This window comes from Elgaria multicarinata, chromosome 7 (genome assembly GCF_023053635.1).
Source record: "Elgaria multicarinata webbii isolate HBS135686 ecotype San Diego chromosome 7, rElgMul1.1.pri, whole genome shotgun sequence".
NCBI classification, from domain to species: Eukaryota; Metazoa; Chordata; class Lepidosauria; order Squamata; family Anguidae; genus Elgaria; species Elgaria multicarinata.
In genome coordinates this window covers 108,979,546-108,992,743 of record NC_086177.1, presented here as the reverse complement: position 1 = coordinate 108,992,743, position 13,198 = coordinate 108,979,546, and the positions used below count along the sequence as shown (strand labels likewise).

General features: G+C 42.4%; 1 protein-coding gene across 1 annotated transcript in view; it reads left to right on the top strand.

Moving 5' to 3' along the window:
* SLC45A4 (solute carrier family 45 member 4) overlaps nt 1-13,198 on the top strand; it is a 113,540-nt gene that overhangs the window by 33,899 nt on the left and 66,443 nt on the right. The window contains exon 2 of the mRNA XM_063131184.1: nt 9,960-10,089. The gene's annotated coding sequence lies outside the window, so the exon portion shown is untranslated. The remainder of the gene's footprint in view (nt 1-9,959; nt 10,090-13,198) is intronic.

The window sequence follows — 13,198 nt, the reverse complement described above, 5'->3', positions numbered from 1 at the left end:
AGAAAGAAAAGGGAAAAAAAGATTAGCCTTTTGCATAAAGAAGCCCCCATCTATTTACTGGTTTGGGAGGGGGGGTCTTCAGTCTTCTATGCCGCTATAAACGAATGGGTTTAATTTTGTTTGGGTGAAGCAGCAATTGCCTCCACGTTTCGTGATTTTGTGTATGCTGTCAGTAGCAACTGGTGAGTGGATGCATGGGAGTTGGAGGGGTGAAGAATGACTTTATCTTATAATGTATAAGTGACGTAATACATTGGCCTTAGCTAGACCTACCTGCTATCCTGTTATGGAGGACGGAAGATCTCGCATTGTGTTTAACGCGAGATCCCTCCTCCCTTTACACACGATGACCTCAGAAGGAAAGGCATCGCGCCCACCGTTTTTTTTAAAAGGGGGAGCAGCGCACGAATGCTCATGCGCAAAAGGTAAGTGTTTTTTTAATTTAATTTATTTTCCCCACTCCCCCCACCCTACCCTGAGGAGCGCTGCACCCCGTGCGTGGCTCCCGGCTCCGTGGCAATGGGCCACACGTTCCGTGGTCTCGGGCAGAAAAAACGGGGCCAAAGTGGAGGGCGAGATCCTGGGGCAAGAGAGGGATAATCCCTCCCTGATCCCGGGATCCCCTGTGCGTCGTGTGGATGCACAGGGACGATCCCAGGGTTCGCCCCGGGATAAAGCCCCATCTAGCTATGGCCATTGACTTTGAAGTGGGGAACCCCATAGATAAACCGTTGCTCTGGCAATGTGTGTGTGTTATGCGATACAGGAATGAGAGAAGGCTCAGTGATAGAGCATGTGCTTGGCTTTCAAAAGATTCCAGCTTCAGTTCCTGTCATCTCTAGGTGGGGTTGGAAAAGACCCCTGCTCTGGAGCCATGGTGGACCCCAGCGCAGACAATCCTGAGCTAATTGTACCAATGGTCTGACTTGGTATGGCAGGTTCCTATGTTCCTACATCACTAGTACTAGAGGACTTTAATCCACTTGCTTACCCTGTTCTTCCTTTCTAGGTCAGAGCTTCTAATAGATAGTTCCCAGATGGTTTCCCATCCAGGTTTCTTACAGTGCCCAGCCTCCCTCCATTCTCTGGGCCTATGTAAACCTAACCTAGAGCACTAGAATCAAATATTTTGAGGGGGGATGTAAGGGATCGGTGCTGAGGCTTTGAGCTTGGCCAGTGTTGTTATTTTAAGAGTTGCTATGCCACTTTTCAGTTAAAAAAACATAACTGGGCCAACTTTCAGATAAAACAATGCAAGACAGCAGAGGTACCCAAGGATGAGCCTATGGGCACCATAGTGCCTGGGGCACCTCCAACAGTGTCTACAAAGCTCTTCCCTCCTGCCCTTCAAATTTTTGTTTTAAAAAACCTTGAAAAATATTAGGGCAGTCTTTTTTCTCTCCCTTTCTAGCCTTGCTTTTTCTCTCCCCTCTACCCCTTTGCCTTGGTTTCCTCCCTCCCTCCCAGCCTCCCTCCCAGCCTCCCTCCCAGCCTCTTACCTATCAAAGGTTTATTTATTTATTTATTTGTTTATTACATTTCTATACCGCCCAATAGCCGGAGCTATTTGTTTCCCTTGCGCTCTTCCTGTGAGTTTCCCAGAGGCATTTGCCTGGCCATGGTGGTAGACAGAACGCTGGATTAGATGGACCCTTGGTCTGATTCAGTTCAGCTGTTTTTGGGATGTTGTGAGTGTTCTGGAATTCCCTCTGTGATTGTGGGTAGGAGAGCTGGTAGACCCAAAAGCCATAGAATCATAGCATAGTAGAGTTAGAAGGAGCCTATAAGGCCATCAAGTCCAACCCCCTGCTCAATGCTGGAATCCACTTTAAAGCATCCCTGAGAGATGGCTTCCAGATGCCTCTTGAATGCCTCTAGTATGGGAGAGCCCACCACCTCCCCAGGTCATTGGTTCCATTGTTGTACTGCTCTAACAGTCAGGAAGTCCATGTGATCCCAAAGGGGGTTCACCAAAAATTGGGAGATTGCTGGCTGCTTCACAACTTTGTGAACCCTCTCACTCAAAAGTATAACTTAAAACAAAAAAAGTTATTCAAAGTATGCACCATTTGAACGAGAAAGCAAAATAAGTCTGATGTTGTCTTGATAGAATCTTTGCTTGCTTGCTTTTCTCTCTCAGTAAAGTAAAAAAATTAAAATGGGAGGATCCACTAGTAATAAAATATGATATCTTAGCATGGTGTGGAATTAGCAATGCGATTCCAGAAGGTTGGCTGGAATCTTTGAAAAGGCTTTCACTGACACAAACACAATCTTATTTGATTCCAGGACATCCAGAACTAGTCGTAATTCTTGCCTGTTGGGAAAACTAAATTCCCCTGTATAATGTGCCTTGGGTTTTATGATGCCTTTAGGTTAATGCTCTAATAATTAACTGAATTAATGCAAGGAAAGGGAAATGTGAGCCCTGAGATTGGGAGATGGCGGGAAGCAGAGGCTACAATATATAATCCCAATAATGTTCAAGTGATATGTAAACACAGAGCTGTGCATTTATTCATGTAGGTCCAGTTGCTCATGAAGGTACCAAGGTAAGAGGTGCTTGGAGTCCCATTCTGTGACCTAGCAGTCTTACCCTATAACCCCAAAAGGTATGGGGGCAAGCTGTGGCTGGCTGCAGAAATAATTATCGAGGAACCTGTATGCATTACCAGGAGGTGGTCTCCACTTCGGCCAATTTAATTCTAGGTCCTGCTTCAAGATCCAGAACCAACTTTGAAAAGAGATTTCAAGGAAGCACATGTGCTCTACCTGTGCCGCCCTCCCCATTATAACCTACAACAGGTGGTAGTAAATTCTTACATCAAGGGTGGGCAATTTGTGGCCCTATAGATGTTTTGGTGTGCAACTCCCACCAGTCCAGTTGCCCACCCCTGAGTTAGACATGTGTTTGAAGGTTTTGTGATGGCGGGGAGGAAGGGTCAGTGTGGTGTAGTGGTGAGAGTGTTGGTCTGGGACTCAGGAGTTCCGGGTTCTAATCCCTACTTGGCCACGAAGCTCTTTCGGGCCGTTGCCAATTCTCAGCCTAACGTACTTTGCAGGGTTGATGTGAGAATAAAATGGAGGGGAGGAGGCTCATGTACACCACCTTAGGTTCCTTGTAAGAGGGGAAAAGGTGGAATATAATAATGATGATGATGATGATGATGATGATGATGATGATGATGATGATGATAAGAGCTGATTTAAGAATCTGCCTTATGCAAAAACAGGTCGGGGATCTTATTACCCATTATAGTCAGTCCATGTGGTAGAGCTTCTTTAAATACCTTGCAGTCTTTGGGCCTGCTATCAGAAATACTTCAGCTGAAGGTGCCATTTTGAAACTGGTTCTCTGCATATGGATATGCAGAGAGCTTTGGCTATTGGGCGGTATAAAAATGTAAGAAACAATAATAAAAATAATCACGTGCTCTACCTGTGCCGCCTCCCCATTATAACTTACAACAGGTGGTAGTAAATGTAGTCTTGTTTCTTCTGGAAACAGGTTTCCCATGTTCAATATTGTCAAATGAGAGGGTGAATTCCACATTTAGCTTTCTTCAAATGTGTAACCTTTTAATCACTGACGAGTGATTAGCGAGGCTCGCCTGGCACCAACGCTGCTATCTTTCCGGCGCCAGGTTAAGACTTTCCTCTTTGCCCAGGCATATGGTGGCACATCTTAATCACCCACATGTTTAGGTTTTTTTTAATGGTTTTTAATGTTTTATGTGTGTATGTTCTGTGTTTTAGAGTTTTAAATTTTGTATACTCGTTTTTATCTCAATTTTAGAATTTCTGTAAACCGCCCAGAGAGCCCTGGCTATGGGAGCGGTATATAAGTGTAAAAAATAAATAAATAAATCACTGGAAAGCTTGGAGATGAGCATAGGATCGAGATATAACCAGTTGAACTAGTTAACTAATTCAATTTTACTGTTTTAACTCTGTATTTTAATTTTATATCAATTTTGCTGCGTGGTTCTTATCCTGGTTGTGCTTTTTATACTGTATTTTGTATTTGTGCTTTTAACCTGTTGGTTGTTTTATTATGGTTTTAATTTTTGTGAACCGCCCAGAGAGCTTCGGCTATTGGGCGGTATAAAAATGTAATAAATAAATAAATAAATAAAATTAACTTTGATCAGATTTTATGAACTTACCACACTAAAGCTCTTTTCCAGAGCGCTTTAGTGCTCCTATGTCTATACCTGTCAGCTACGCTATACATGTATGTTGCTGGCTACTTAGTTGTGTGACATACAACATCCCCCAAACGTATGTGTCTCTACAGGGAAGGAGGAGGTGGCTGCAGTGAATGTCAAGACTTTTTCCAGCTTGTGTATTTATATTCTGTGCCGTTATCTGAAGTCCAGTTGGGACATATTACCTCCACGCTAAACCCAACGAAATGTCTCGTGATATTCAAATGTTATGCTCCTGGCTTAGCATAAAACGTTAAGAATTTTAGCAGGGCCCTTGGGACACGGCAAAAAAAAAAAATCAGTCTGATCCAGATCTTATTTACATTTCCTGTGGCATTATTTGTGTAGAATCTCAAATGGTTCCTAAGTAGTTGAGCTGGTCGCTGTTCAGTTCCCCCAAAACTGGCTTCATGGTGCGGTGACATATAGTGGGAGAATTCTGCAAACTGCTCACTGCTCTGCATTGCAGTGTTGGGAATCACATGGTTTGGCACCCGTCGCCTTTATGTTTCAAACAAGGCAATAGAGGAAGTTGTTAGTTCAGACAACTGTGGCTCACGCCTCCACTTTGCATTAACAAATAACAATTACACTGTAACAATGCCTGCTAGGATTCCCCCCACCCCTCCCAGCTGTACTTCATTGTTGTATAACCATTGAAAGGCAACAGAAATGGCCCTTGTGATGTCTGGCGGGCGAGTAAACTTTTAGTACATACAGTAGCACATTTTATGACCAGAGTTCTACTTCAAGGTCAGCAATAGATTTCTGTTGGGTCCCAAAGGCAAAAATTAACTTGGGTCCTGTTTACGGTTGTGCTTTAAGTCAGACATATTTTAATTTGATTCGTGGTTTAATTTGTTTTTAGCTGCGTATATTTATTGTTTTATATTGTATGGTTTCATCTGTACTCTGCCCTGAGATCCTAGTGTTATAGGGTGGGATACAGATGTTTAAGGGGTCTGGAAACAAAGCCCTATGAAGAGAGACTGAAAGAACTGGGCATGTTTAGCCTGGAGAAGAGAAGATGGAGGGGAGACATGATAGCACTCTTCAAATACTTAAAAGGTTGTCACACAGAGGAGGGCCAGGATCTCTTCTCGATCCTCCCAGAGTGCAGGACACAGAATAATGGACTCAAGTTAAAGGAAGCCAGATTCCAGCTGGACATCAGGAAAAACTTCCTGACTGTTAGAGCAGTGCGACAATGGAATCAGTTACCTAGGGAGGTTGTGGGCTCTCCCACACTAGAGGCCTTCAAGAGGCAGCTGGACAAGCATCTGTCGGGGATGCTTTAGGGTGGATTCCTGCATTGAGCAGGGGGTTGGACTCGATGGCCTTGTAGGCCCCTTTCAGCTCTGCTATTCTATGATTCTATGAAAATAAATAATATTTCAGTCAGATACAGTTTGTGTGGAATTTAGGAGACAATATAACTTACCTATTCCAAATGGTTTCTAGACTGCTTTTAAGAGCCGAACCCACTTAAAATGATGTGGAAAATTAAAATAAAATAATACAGTAAAAAAAAACACCAGTTAAACAAATATTCAATAAAATACAATTAGAAACAGATAACACAAGTAAAACCTGCAGCCCAAAGACTATGGAAAGGCTAGCAGAAACAGGCGGGTTTTCAGAGCCTTCCTGAAGATCTGTAAAGAGAGGGTGTGACGACCCCCTGATGGAAGCGGACCTTAGAGGTGCGGGGCCACCTTTGAAAAGGCCCTTTCCCTCTTACCCATCAGTCTTGCTGCTCTTGGTGGTAGGTAGGTAAGAAGGGCTTCTGCTATATTCTTTGTTGACATGAGCAAAAATAAACAGTGTTGGAGACTTCAGTTACTCAAGATCCAGAGTGTTTGTGTAGTTCTGAGATGCAAGAGGACATTAATGAACCAAAAAAATCAAGAGGTGACTAGAGTATGCTTCAAGGATGTATCTAAATTCATTTTTGAGTCGCCTATAAAAGGCTCTTTTGGCCCAGTTCACACGTCATGATAAGACAGGTTTCAGAGGCCTACTGTTAGGTCCAAAACAGGCCATTGAGTTGGCCGCTGCCTTCAGCCTGCCACGTCCTCAACAAAACTCATTTGCTGTTTTACGAGTCTCCGTTATAATCCCATGCAAACTGTTTGCCAAGAGAAAAATGGACTGTAAGCCTCCTCAGCCAGTATTTTCTGACAGCGCTTGCCTGGATAGTTTCCTTCATGCACTCAGTTGCAAATGCTAAATGTAGTGCACAAGATTGGCCAATGCACGAGATTATAATGCATGTTTCATCAGAAAGCCATCAGATGTAGAATACTTTTAATGAGTCCCTGATTATTAAATCCTGGAGGCTGTGCAAACCCTATTAAAGGTAAAGCTATAAGGCAAGAGTATCAACTCCTCTTCTGCTGCTTAACTATAATCAAAGTTTAATGTGATTTTGCAGTTTTCCCATCAAGAATTGGGATTCATTGCTTGTCACTACTTTGGTCTGCTGACAGCTTAGTCCAGTTCACCCTCCAGTCTCTTTGAATCTGTAGCATCTGCTAGTTCCAATGTAGCTGGCAAGCATCATTCTGGTCCCCTCCTTGACCCACAGTTGTGCTCATGGCAAGGAGGACTGAAGATGCTGCTCATGGCACCCTCCCAATAGAAAAAGTTCTTGTGCTGAGCAGGATGGATTGGTGAAAATCTCCACAGGAAAACAACAACAACTTTGTTTAAGTAATATAAGTTTCTAGTTCACATATTTTCAGAACAGGCATGTGTGCTAATTGCTCACTAGAATAATTGAAAGTTGGTGATACCAGTGTGGTGTAGTGGCTAAGGTGCTGGACTGGGAGTCGGGAGATCCGGGTTCTAGTCCCCACTCGGCCATGGAAACCCACTGGGTGACTTTGGGCCAGTCACAGACTCTCAGAGCCCAACCTACCTCACAAGGTTGTTGTTGTGAGGATAACATGGAGAGGAGGAGGATTATGTATGCCGCCTTGGGTTCCTTAGAGGGAAAAAGGCGGGATATAAATGTAATAATAAGTAAATAAATAAATGCATTGGTTTGCCTCATGTGGCACAGAGCGGTAAAGCAGCCGTTTCTGCAGCTGAAACTCTCCCCACGGCCTGAGTTCGATCCCAGCGGAAGCTGGTTTCAGGCAGCCGGCTTGGGTTGACTCAGCCTTCCATCCTCCCGAGATCGGTAAAATGAGTACCCAGTTAGCTGGGGGAAAGGTAATCACAGCCGGGGAAGGCAACGGCAAACCACCCCGCTATAAGGCCTGCCAAGAAAACGTCAGCAAAAGCTGGCATCCCTCCAAGAGTCAGTAATGACTCAGTGCTTGCACGAGAGGTTCCTTTCCTTCCTTTGCAGCTAAATGGCAAACGCTATTGAGATTCCGAAATAGAAAGTGGCTACAGTTAGCTTGCCAGAGGTAAAAACCCAAACTGCATCGGGAGTAGAGCTGCCACAAAGCAACTTCTGAAATTATGTTCAAAACAAAGAATGACCCATAAGTGAGGACCCATAAAAGTTTCACTGGGGAGGAGGAATGGAGCCTTAGGACACATGCCACACACAGAGTGCATCTTCTGAACCACATTCTCCCCCCATCCCTTTAGTCTGTCCCAACTCTGGCTCGCCAAGGTTTTACATATGCATGCGTCTCTTTGGAACACACATTCACAACCCTTTCTCCCAACCTTCCTTTTCCCCTTCTGTGTAGATTTCAAGATTCCCAGCATTAGGCTTTGAAGTCCAGTTATTTTTTGGCTCGATGTAGCTGGCTTTCTGTCTGCAATCCCAGCTGCAGGCTGTTCTCCGAACTCTGGGAACTTTTTTTGCGCATTTGGAAGGGAGGTTCTGCAATTTGCGCAAATTTCTGAGCCATTTCTGCACATCACAGCTGTCATTTGTGCAAATTCAGCCAAAATGTTGTCCAAATTTGGCTGTGAATTTGCAAAAATCACAGATTCCTGCAAAATCCGCAAACTGGCAGATCGAGTTGGGCACAGCAGCAGGAACCGAAATGTAGTCTGGGGGGGGGCAAACCTAGGAAAACCCATCGACCCCTACATTTGCAGAACCTCTTGACTAATCCAAGGAGTAACTGGCCTAAGGCTACCACAGAGCCACAATGGCAAGCCAACCTTGGCTATATTGTGTTACTGAAATGAGTATCTTCTGGAAGAAGTAAACCTATGTCTCTTCCTACTTTCCTTTGAAACTGGGCTCAAGGTAATAGTGATTTCCCCCTCCATACACACCTACAGAAGCAGAAAGTCTTCTGTTTAGCTAAAGTAAAGCAGGATATTTGACTGCTTGGATGAGATGAAAATCATTTTGAGTTGGCATTCTAGCAAATTGGAAAATTAATACAGGAAAGAATTACTGGCACTTCTGTGAAGGAAGGTTCAGCCACATCTGAGAGCATTTTTGCCTGGAATATTTTGTAAAGGCCACTCCCTTTTGACGGTTGCTTTGGCCAGACTTGACCTGCAAAGGCAGCATTTTTTTGCTTACAATTTTTGGAAGATTTAAAGGCATAGACAAATGGCAACATTTATGCCAAGGCTCAGTGCAAGAGATTGAAGATCTGCACCAATGCCTGTTTGCTGTGAGGGGAAAGCAGGTAACGGCATCTCAAGGGAATGAATCTTACTTTAAAAAAGAGTCTTTCAACTTTGGGGTGGGCAATTTCCAGGGCAGTAAATACCCAAACTGTGACCACATTTGCTAATGTTATCAGGTATCTGGAAAAACCAGCCACCTTGTTTTATCTTATTTGTGTGAAACCCTCTGCACAAAATGAGAGGTTGTTTTTTGTAAGTTAAACTTCTGTTTTCCCCCAATTGGATAGCTTATGGGTAATGCAGAGGTTTTATGCACATTTGACAGTGGATTTGAAAACATTGGCTTGAAGCCTTGAATTCTTTGCAGTATCACTGATGGTTATTTGTTGCATATCATCAGTCTTTTAAAGATGATTTGAAATAGTTATCTGCCTGCAGTATTCCTACCATGCTTATCCTCTTACAGCGTAGCTTATATGGAAAGGTTAAAACGCACGTGTTTGCCTTGCTGCTACATTCGGGGGGTTTGGGTCACCTTCTCTCGATTTAGTGGAATTACATCAGTTGGGGTTGCCAGAAAAAAATGCCTTGAAGGGTCGTTATAATATCCATCTTCAAAACAGACGTTGCCACTTACAAAATTTGCCTCTAGGGTTTTTTGGGGTATTTTACTGCCTGCTTACGATTTGAGTGCAGTGAATGCTTGTGCAATGTTCCACACACCTCTGATAGCTGCAGCGTGCTATTTTTTTAATTAGAAGAAAAGACACTCTGCTCTTAGAGTGTATAAGAATTAGCTGCCTTCAGAGGAGCCCATCAGCCTATGTTTCTGCATGAGTTGCTCATCTAGGCATTTATTTTTTTACTGGCAGTTGGCATGCCCAGAGCAGTGACTTATACAGAGATGCAGCAGGGAAGCTCCTTTGAGTAGATAACTCTGTTGGATCTCTGCGTTGGAAGCAATTTGATTATCCAATTACACCCGATGCAAACCAGCGTGATTGCTGGAGAAGGCTGGGAAAGGAGGCAAGGCCAGGACACAGGATCATACAGAGATGTAACAGGCAGCCTGTGTTGGAAATACCGGGCAGCAAAATCTTAAACTGCTTGAATAGATGGAGAGGGGTGTTTGTTGGGTTATCTCTAAATTATCATGAGCCCTGTATAAGCTGATTGTTTCCTCCTTTTGCATTTAAGATGCCCTGAGGTTTGTCGGTCTCATCACTATAGAAGTTGCCTGTGTAAAACTCTTTACTGTGCCTCTCCGTTTACACTGCTTGAGGAAGGGAAGCCAGCTGTGTTAATGCCTAGACTGCTTGAATGACAGGTAAAAATGGCCACCCAATGGCTTGCTTTCAATAATGTTGTTTGAGAATGCTTAGTCTTTTAATAAAAATTACTAGGTTTGGATTTTTTGGGGACTTTTACTGTCTTGCCAGCATAAAATAACTGATAATTACTTTCCTTTTCTGTAATTGACTCTGCGTGACATGAGAGCCCTTAATTGCCAGCCTCTGTGAGCAGCTATCTTGTGCAATAAGAAACAAGCCATCAGGCTGTTACAGATTTGAGTCTTTGCTGAGTGTCCTCAATCTATATTTCCAATGTTTAGGAAGCTTTTGGCTGCCAATTAAGTACCCATAGCTGATCAATAGACTTCAAACAAAGTGTACACTAAAAAAATGTTTAGGTAGATTCAATTTTGGTTTTGAACTAACAAGAATTAGTAAAGGGAAATCTTTTTGATCCATTTTTCACTTTTATTAGAAATAGGGTTAGGGTAATATCACATCAAAATATAACCTGCATAAAATAACATAAGAACGTTTCTTGTTGTTAAGCAGAACTTTGCTAAAGATCCCTAGATCTTTATAAGTTAACAGGAAATAGAATTTGCTAAAGATTCCTGGTCCTAACACCTTAAAAAGGAGATTTCTCATTCTAAGTACCAAGTTCCCCATTCAATACTGAATAAGCTATTCAGCTGACAGGTACACAACCCTGGCAAGCTTCTAATAAGAAGCTCTGACATTCTAAAATCTGCACATATTGATACCTTTTTTTGTGTAGACATGACTTCTTAGCTGATATTATCTATGGTCCCATGAATGAGGGCTCACCGTCTTAATTATTTCATTGTTATTAAGCATTCCTAAAAAAAAAAAACCACATACCAAAAAAAGGCTTATACATATAACTTTTAGGCTAGATAAGATCTATTTTGGATTACGCCTTTGGGAAGATAGCTCCTTAAATAAAATTTCCAATTAAACTTGCCTAGAAAAAAACTTAGATATTTATCTGTATATCAAGCTTTTTGATGTGTAGACCTTACACAATAATTCTTGGTCATTAATTGATAAGTGAAAACTTTAAGTACAGTTTTGACCTCAAATAATACAGTCTCACAGCTGTTCATTCACTCAAATAACTTTTTGGCCCAAATGATAGGGCTTTAACCCAGCATTTTTTCTTTCAGCCACCTTTAGGCCAGTGTTAGGCAAAAGGCGGGATACTAATAATAATAATAATAATAATAATAATAATAATAATAATAATACCACCACCACCACCACCATCATCATCATCCAGGTCAACTTGACCATCATTTTTTCTGCCAGTTACCCAGAATTCATTGTTAACTTGCTTGTGTCTTCTCTATTGCTACCAGTTACCTTATTTATTTATTATTCCTAGTTACTTTCTATGTGAATGCCTAATTGCTTGGGGCTTGCAGCTCCAGGACAAGATAGCTTATGCTTTTTTGTGTGATGGTGGTGAGAATTGGTCACTTTCTTCAGTAATCGTTCTGAGCACATTGAGAACTGTGCCACCATCTTTTGTGGAAGATCCATGACAAACAAGACATAAAATACGCATGCCCTGGCACCTTTATCAATCTGTGCTGCTGTGTGCACATCTAGAAATAAGGATCAATTATTACTCTTTGCATTCAAAAAGGGTTAGTTGAGAGAGACGCTGTGCATGTTAACATCCAGTGAGTAAAAGCGGCATGCACTCCTTTCAAACTAAGAAAATGGGCCATGATGCAAGTACTCTCACATTACAAGCTGGCAGTGCCAGCAAGGACACAAAAGAGGGCTCCAGTGATATGAGAGTATTGCTCCCATGGATGATGCCTGAAATATTATATGCAGAAAGATAGCATCTCTCGGATAATTCTCTATTCTCTGCAAACTTTATAGGCATATGTGACAGAAGGTCAGCACCCCGTTCCAGCATCAATCTTTTAAGGCAAACCACTGGCAACATTCCCTCCACCTTTTTTAGGCAATCAGCGCACGCACACACACTAGGTTGGCCCAAGTTGGGAGCATGTGTGTTTCTCCCAATGTGAGGCACCTTTCCTTGGATGTGAGAGGAGCTGCCACTCAAGTTCCCAGTCTCCAATTGGTCAAACCCCAGCCCCACCCTCTCACTTTTTATTTCCCTGTGGCTTAAAACCCAGAAATGTGACTCAAGTGGTCTAGGCAGATGGGAGGAGGGCTTTACCATGGGGACTGTCAGAAACTCAATAACTAAACCTCAGATCCCATTTGGAAGATAAATATTTATTATAGAATATAATAATGGGATGAAGGAAAAACAGGCAGGTACTTTGAAAATAGAACAAGCTGTACAAAATGTTCTAACGTACACTTAAGCATTAGAAGAATTTCCAGAGTGGGTAGCTGTGTAAGTCTTTAGCAGGAAAATCAACAAAGAGCCTTGTAGCACCTTAAAGGCTTAACAGATTTATTATGGCATAACTGCAGTCCATTCCATCGGGATAACACATGATGCATCTTATCTCATCTTCCAATGTGATATATGCCATCTTCTGTCAGTAAGTCCTTCTGCATTCTACATAGGGCAAACAGGCCAGTACCTTCAGGGGAAAAAAAATCTGACATCAGAAATGGCAGTATTGAGAAACCAATGAGAGATCACTTCAGCCTCCCAGGACACTCTTATCACAGATCTTAAAGTGGCCATTATAGAACAAAGGGACTTCAAAGGGAGATCAGAGCGAGAGACTGCTGAGTTGGAATTTATCAATATGTTGAATTGCATTTTAATCATATTATATGTGTTAATTTACCTAGTGCCAGGATGTTAGTTATCAGCAACAGCTGCAATGTAAATGGCCACTGTTAATAATGTGATTGTCACCATCAATACTTTCTGTGTTGGATTTCCTTTTGTTTGCAGTTCTTCTCTCCTCCACCCTCTGCCACACACAGGGCTGGTGCCAGACTATTTTGCGCCCTAGGCAAGGTGAGCTACTTTCACCCACCCTCCCACCCACCCCCCCAAAATGGCAACATATGTTTCCTGGAAAAAATAAGCACAAAACTTGAAACTGCTAAATTTATTTTAAAATGCAAGAAATACGTCATGCCAATTATAGCAAACAAATTGGAAAGGATGTCTAT